Source organism: Pararge aegeria, chromosome 13 (genome assembly GCF_905163445.1).
Source record: "Pararge aegeria chromosome 13, ilParAegt1.1, whole genome shotgun sequence".
NCBI classification, from domain to species: Eukaryota; Metazoa; Arthropoda; class Insecta; order Lepidoptera; family Nymphalidae; genus Pararge; species Pararge aegeria.
Genome location: NC_053192.1, coordinates 2,600,325 through 2,607,422, shown reverse-complemented (window position 1 = coordinate 2,607,422; position 7,098 = coordinate 2,600,325).

Here is a 7,098-nt window from a genome sequence, read left to right as displayed (position 1 = left end):
ACACCATCAGTCTTCGTTTTACATGACACCTGCTATACCTAAGTAAGAATTATTATGTATGTACTTACATGGGTTTGCGTCGAATAATATCATGATTCTTTTGTTAACAGATCGAGTAAAGATAGAGTTTAATTCATGGGAATTTTTTGTTGCCCAACACAGAATTGATTTACTGATAGAATTATTGTTTCCTTCTGTTTAACAACGCTTATATTTACAGGCTGTGATGTCGAATTAACGGGTAATTGACAGGTTTTAGGTCTCTATATTTAAAAATGCCTATCCTTTTCTTACATCTTTTCTGCGAGACATCGTGAGCGGTGGCATCCTTATGCGGTTGATATTCCATCAACACGTACGTTTTTTATCAACGTTTATGACACGTACCGCTAAGATGTGGAACGCCCTCCCGGCAACTGTGTTTCCTGCCTCGTATAATTTAAGTACCTTCAAGGCTAGAGTGAATAGGCTTTTTCTAGGGAAGCGTGCTAGAAAACGCGTGCGTGTTCCTATCTAACCTAATCAAATCAAAATCAAAATTCATTTATTTCAAGTAGGCCTAATATAAGCACTTTTGAAACGTCAAGTCTGTCTGTTTGTTCGGAAGGCAGATTCTACCAAGAAGAAGTCGGAAAGAAACTCAGCAGTTACTCTTTTCCAACATCAGCTATTTACATTTTACATTTTAACATTCATTTTTCTATCTTGTGAGAGATGAAAGCGGAGCCGGATGCTTCCAAGCAACCTGTCATTAATAAAGTCATCAATTGTATCGTAACCTCGCTGTAATAAATGTGTTTTAACATATTCTTTAAACTTATGCATTGGTAGGTCCAATATTACCTTAGAAATCTACACTTATAATAAAACTGTAACTGGAAGATGTCTGTACTTGTACATTTAATAAATATGGAAAATGTTGACCGGGGGATACTTTATAATCGAGAACTGAGTCCAAAACAGATTTTTATTTAATTTTTGTCTGTCTGTCTGTCCGGGCATTACTGAACGGATTTAAATAAAATTTGGTATAGTGGTAGCTGATATTCCGGGTCAACATATAGGATACCTTTTATCCCGATAAACAATAAGTTTCCTCCGGGAAAGGGGAGGAATTTTTTTTTCAATTTTACTTCATAGCTCCGTTAAATTTGATCCGATTTTAATAATTCTTTTTTTTTTGAAAGCGTATACTATCAAACATCTAGTGTTTAATTTTAATGAAGATCTGATAAATATTGTCGGAGATAAAGAACATAACTCTTCACAAATAATAGCAAGTAGCAAGGCAAATGGGACAACGATCGAATGCATACCATAGTAATTAATATTATAAATGCGAAAGTTTGTAAGGATGTATAAGTAAAATAATGACAACTTTCTAACTCAGTATACCACGTAAAATAATGGATGGCATCACGATGGTTATTATGTTATCATAAAATCTTTTCTAGTTTCTCGATTGACTCATACCTACGCAGACGAAGTCGCGAGGGTCCGCTAGTCTTATTATAAAAGCGTTTACTGTATATTAAACGTTAAAAATAGTTAGTTTATTATTACTTAACGAAGACGTATATAATAATATTAGCAAAAGAAGCTGCACCGAACGCGAACAAATAATCAGGAAGAGGAAGCGCTATTGTAATGTGTGATCTGGTATCCATTGCGTTACAACGTGAAATAAAAAAGACAAACCTTTTTAAGTAGTAGGTAATATAATGAAGAGAATGGAATAAAATAGAATAGAAAAACTTTATTGCAACACAACACAAAAGGAAAAACACAAGGAAAACAGTGTACTTAGTGCTAAAGGCTGCCTTATCTTTTAAAGGCAACATAAGCGTGCGAAGCCGATAAAAAAGTGGAAAGTGGATGGTGCATAATACGCACGAAATAGTAAGTTACAAAAAAATTTTGAAAAAACTTACATGAACATACATTACATATATATATACTATAATATATATTGATGCTATTATAAACTTACATAATACTCAATTACAAAGGTAAGTAATATTAATAATTAAGAAGAGTTTAGATTAGATTTTTTAAATTGTAATTTAACTCCTTGATATTGTAATTGAAGGAGGAGGTCTTGATGTGGTGGGAGGCATTGGCTGTGGCTAGTTTATTGGTTGAAGACAAAGACGTGCCGCTAAGCGATTTAGTATTCCGGTGCGATGTCGCGAAACCTATTAGGGGTATGAACTATGACTGCCATACTCCCAAGCAGGTTAACCCGCTAACATCTTAGACTGCATCATCACTTACCACCAGGTGAGATTGCAGTCAAGGGCTAACTTGTAGTGGAATAAAATAAAAGGAGAGCCCGTGCCAATGGGCCGGTTATTGGTGGATTATGTTCTTTTTAAGCAATCAAACAATACTAAGATATTTCTAAAATATCCCGCATTATAATGTAGGTAATTCCGATGTCGTGGGATAATGGAAACGCGAGATATAATCAGATGTGCTGAGGTGAACCAAAAAATGAGCGAGCATCGAACCGAAACTGACACGTCATTGTGTGAACCTAGCACCTGCGCTGGCGCTGCGTATGTCCGTGTACCACGCATGTTGCTTACATTGCGAAACCTAATTAGAATAAAGCTTAGAAACTATGAGGGATAAAAAGTATCCTATATGTTGACCCGGAATACCAGCTACCACTATACCAAATTTCATTTTATCCGTTCAGTAGTTTTCACGTGATCTTTTGGACTCAGTATCGATTATAAAAATCCCTAAAGTTTGACAAATTTTTCAAAATAAATTAAACGTACAGAAATCTTCCAGTTACAGTTTTATTATAAGTATAGTATAGTTTAAATATACATTTAGTTATAAATATATAAAAATCGATAATTTTATATGAAAATTGCCTCTTTTGTCAACTTTCATTTGTTTAGGTAGTACGAAGCTTACCGGGTCATTCTGTATCTAAGTACTACGTAAACCCAAAACTGGATTGAAATTGTTGCGCGTGCAGATAATACCAGGGGTTTTGACTCAATAATGGGCTTGCATTTAATTTGTGCGAGTGACGTTTAATTTCTGTTAAGTAAATGAGTTGATATAAAGATAGTTAAATATTGCATTATTCAAATTTCAATCGTGAATCCAAACTCATTGGCTTCAAGATAATCTTCTTTTAAAGCAATTTTAAAACGTCATGTTTTTGTTTTGATACTGACCACAAAAACATGACGTTTTAAAATTGCTTTAAAAGAAGATTATCTTGAAGCCAATGAGTTTGCATTCATGATGTTGGGTACCACTGGGTTTGAAGCTAGTTAATTATTACAATAATTTTACTGAGCAGCCGAAAAACTCCGCAGTTGCCCTTTAAAATATCAACATTTAAGTATTCAACGTTTATTTTTCTACGATACGACGGCGATCTAACCAGACATAGAAATCTTTATAACAAGTGGTATTATCGAGGGCCGACTGTCGCAGTAGGAAGCGACCATGCTTTCTGAGTGTAAAGCTGTGGGTTCGATTCCAACAACTGGAAAATGTTTGTGTGATAAAAATGTTTTTTTTTTGTCTGGATGTTTATTTATTTATTTATTAAGAGCTCTAAAAACATGCATGTTACACGTTTTTAAATATAACACACACAAAACATGGACTGGTGTACACGTCAATTACAAGTGCACATAGCATTGACAAGGCGTCATATAAACTAAAGTTAACAACTAAAGTTACATGAGTGTGCTAGAAAGGCTGCCAGAGAGGAGTGGCGACGAATAGTTAAGCGTGCCACAACCCTTAAATGACGACCACGACCGCTCTGACAAGAGCGAACCGACTGAGAAGAAGATAAATTCAAGTATAGTTTATCCGTATGTTATAAGGATAAACTATACTTCAATAATATATTCTTGAATATATTTATAGAAGTATTTATTTATAGTATTCATAAAAATATTCATCAGTCATCTTAGTACTCAAAAACAAGCTAAGCTTAATTTGGCGCTAGATGGCGATGTATGTATTGTCGCAGTATATTTATATTTTATTTATAAGATATCTATGATAGACATTATACGTGATTAAATAGTAAACGGACCACTTCGGAGTAACTACCTAGGTTTTATGTTTGACAGTATGAATTTTATCATGTTTGTATACCCGTGCAATGTCTGCGTCAATAATTATGAACCGTGTGCACCATACTTAAATATCTACTCGTATATGATTGGCTGTCGCTGATTAGACTGAACGATAATTGGTAAAAATGTATTTTAAATTTTGGATAGAAGCAGGCGTTACTTTGCGGAAATCCATGATATATTATCAAAATTAAGCTTAATTTGCTATACTCCGCGAAAAGCAGGAGAATCTGTGTGGTGTAATTTACAATTTTTTCAATCCTTATACTCCACACCAAACAGATCTTCGGCAATATACCCTCTACGCACTCTACGTTTGATGGATGATGTAATAATTGTTAAGTCACTTAACAATTATTCATTGTAAAGTCAATATCTCCTGAGGATGATCTCCGAAACGTGCGTAGAGGGTATATTGCCGAAGATCTGTTTGGTGTGGAGTATAAGGATTGAAGAAATTATAAATTACACCACGCAGATTCTCCTGCTTTTCGCGGAGTATAGCAAATTAAGCTTAATTTAGATAATGTATTTTAAATTGACTAAATCCCGTTATCACTAACGGAGAGTAAGGAGATTCCTAGGGATACATTCACTAATAGATTTCCACTCATATAACTAAACATGTCTATGATTGCACAGAGTTGCCTTATTTTGTGTTTGCATTATCATATTTATCCGTTTTCGTAGGGATTTCAGTTTATTAAAAAAAATAACTGAATTTATTTTAAACATTACGGACCGCCAAATCGGTGTCGTAACTTAAGATGGAGCCTAGCGTCGTTTTTAATCATTTATGAATTGCTGAAACGTTTTTTTTCTCTAGGCATCACCTTAATTGCATACAATTCTACAATAAACTACTGATTGACATCTTGGAGATGTCTCTTAAAAAGTTCAAAGTTTGTATTAAACGTAAGCTTATAGAAAAGTCCTATTATAGTATAAAGGACTACGTAAACGATAAAAAAGCTTGGGTGTAAATTATTGCTCTAACCAGGTTGCTCTTCTAATAATTTAAAATGACATTGTGAGTTGTGATAAAAAAAAAAAACACCCGGCTAAGTTTGTTGTGGGCTTTTTTCTTAGACCAGGACGCGTTTGGAACCCTCGTAGCTTTAGTTTTAAGTTTACGAATGTGGTTATCGCCATCATCTCACTACCGTGTAATTCTTATGTACGCATAAAAAGTGCCACCTATGGGCCTACTTGAATAAAGATATTTTTGACTTTGACTTTGACTTTAATTATTATGTAACCGGTTTTAGCGTTACCTAGGTTTAGTGAAAACGGCAATTAGTGTACACAGGCATTGTCCTCCATATGCCTATAATAAAGTGTGACATTAGCATAAAGACTTCGTAATTCGCAGTTACGGCGGATGACGGGTAACTGGATGGCTGAACCTCCTGCCTGAACGGTCGTTGACTTTAACTTCATAATATCACATAATTATACATATATATTGTATACTTTTCGTTAAATTTTTATTTACAATTTTTCTATATGTTTGTGTGGTGTACAATAAAAGTGTATTCATTCATGCATCTATATTTAAAAGGCAAAGGTGACTGACTGACTGACTAACTGATCTTACAACGTACAGTTCTAACGACTTGACGGATCGGGCTGATATTTTGCACAGATAGTTATTACAACGTAGGTATTAATTCAACCTCGAAAGACATCAAATAGGGGATGAAAATTTATATGAACTTTTTAGATTTCGTAGGTAATTTACGTTCATATTTTTCTACTAGCAGCAAGACAAAACTTTGTAGTTAAAATTTACCAAAAAAAAATTGGTTGTCTGTAAAGTCGGCTTACTGATGATAGTTGAACGTGACAACGTCGTAAGAAAATAGTGATGGAATGTTTGCATTTTTCAAAAGAAAATTTTAATTTTATTCGTTTGATAGATATTATCGTTGCTATAAACAATTGAAACCACATTCACTTTTCACTGCACTTCATCCTAGCCGAAAACATGTAAATGTATGATGGTATAGAAGCTGTCCACGCGAACGCATCGCTCACTCAAGTAGGAGAGAGACAGATGTCGAACGCGTAGGCCGACTGTGCCTCTTTGTCGCTCGTTCCGCGCTCTCGCTTGCACTTCAAGCCTTGAATGGAACGCCTCAAAGCGATGTAACGCCGCATACGTCATGTTGTTTCGTGCGTGCAGCCGGCTCCATCGAATTATAAGACATTGTCACGTCAAAAATTGAACTTAACGTGAGCCGCGGGCAAAAGCTATTTCATAATAAATTTAGAACCGAATAATAAGAAACAAAATGTGCACCGCGAAAGAAAGGTGGAGGTACCAACTGTTAGTAAAACTGCTTCTGCCAGTACTCAGTAGGTATGTTTTTTTTTAATAATTCCCAGTTCGGACGCCCCAAAATTCCACAATCCCCGGTCCTGGGCCGCTTGCGGCTCCCAGCGACTCGCCTGATGTCATTTATCCACGCGTTGGGGGCCGACCTACACAGCGTTTACCGGTTACGTCCATCGGTTCTTCGAGCTATGCGCCCTGCCTATTGCCACTCGACTCGCCAGCGGTATCTCTAGTTCTCCAACGGATCTCCTCATTTCTGATTTGATCACGTAGAGATAGTCGTAGCATAGCCCTCTCTCGATCACCCGCTGAGTAACTCTGAGCCTTCCTAGTTAGCGAAAATAATTACTGTCTACTGCTAAATGAAACGTAGTGACTAACCGTCTGTTCGAGAAACACTACTGAGGTGGAGTTTGATGCTTCAATATTAATCATGTACACGGTTTCTGTATGTTCTAAATTCTGTGTACCTATATTTATTACTCCAAAGATTTTTTCGTTTTCTACAATCGCCAGTGCTAGCATGCTACTAAGTTACTAAGTACCTAAGATGCAACTGGATAGTTCTTGTAGGGATGCTGTCTTATCCATTCATCCTCATCATTAATGAGAAGGGGTTAAGGGCGTGGTCACCTAATG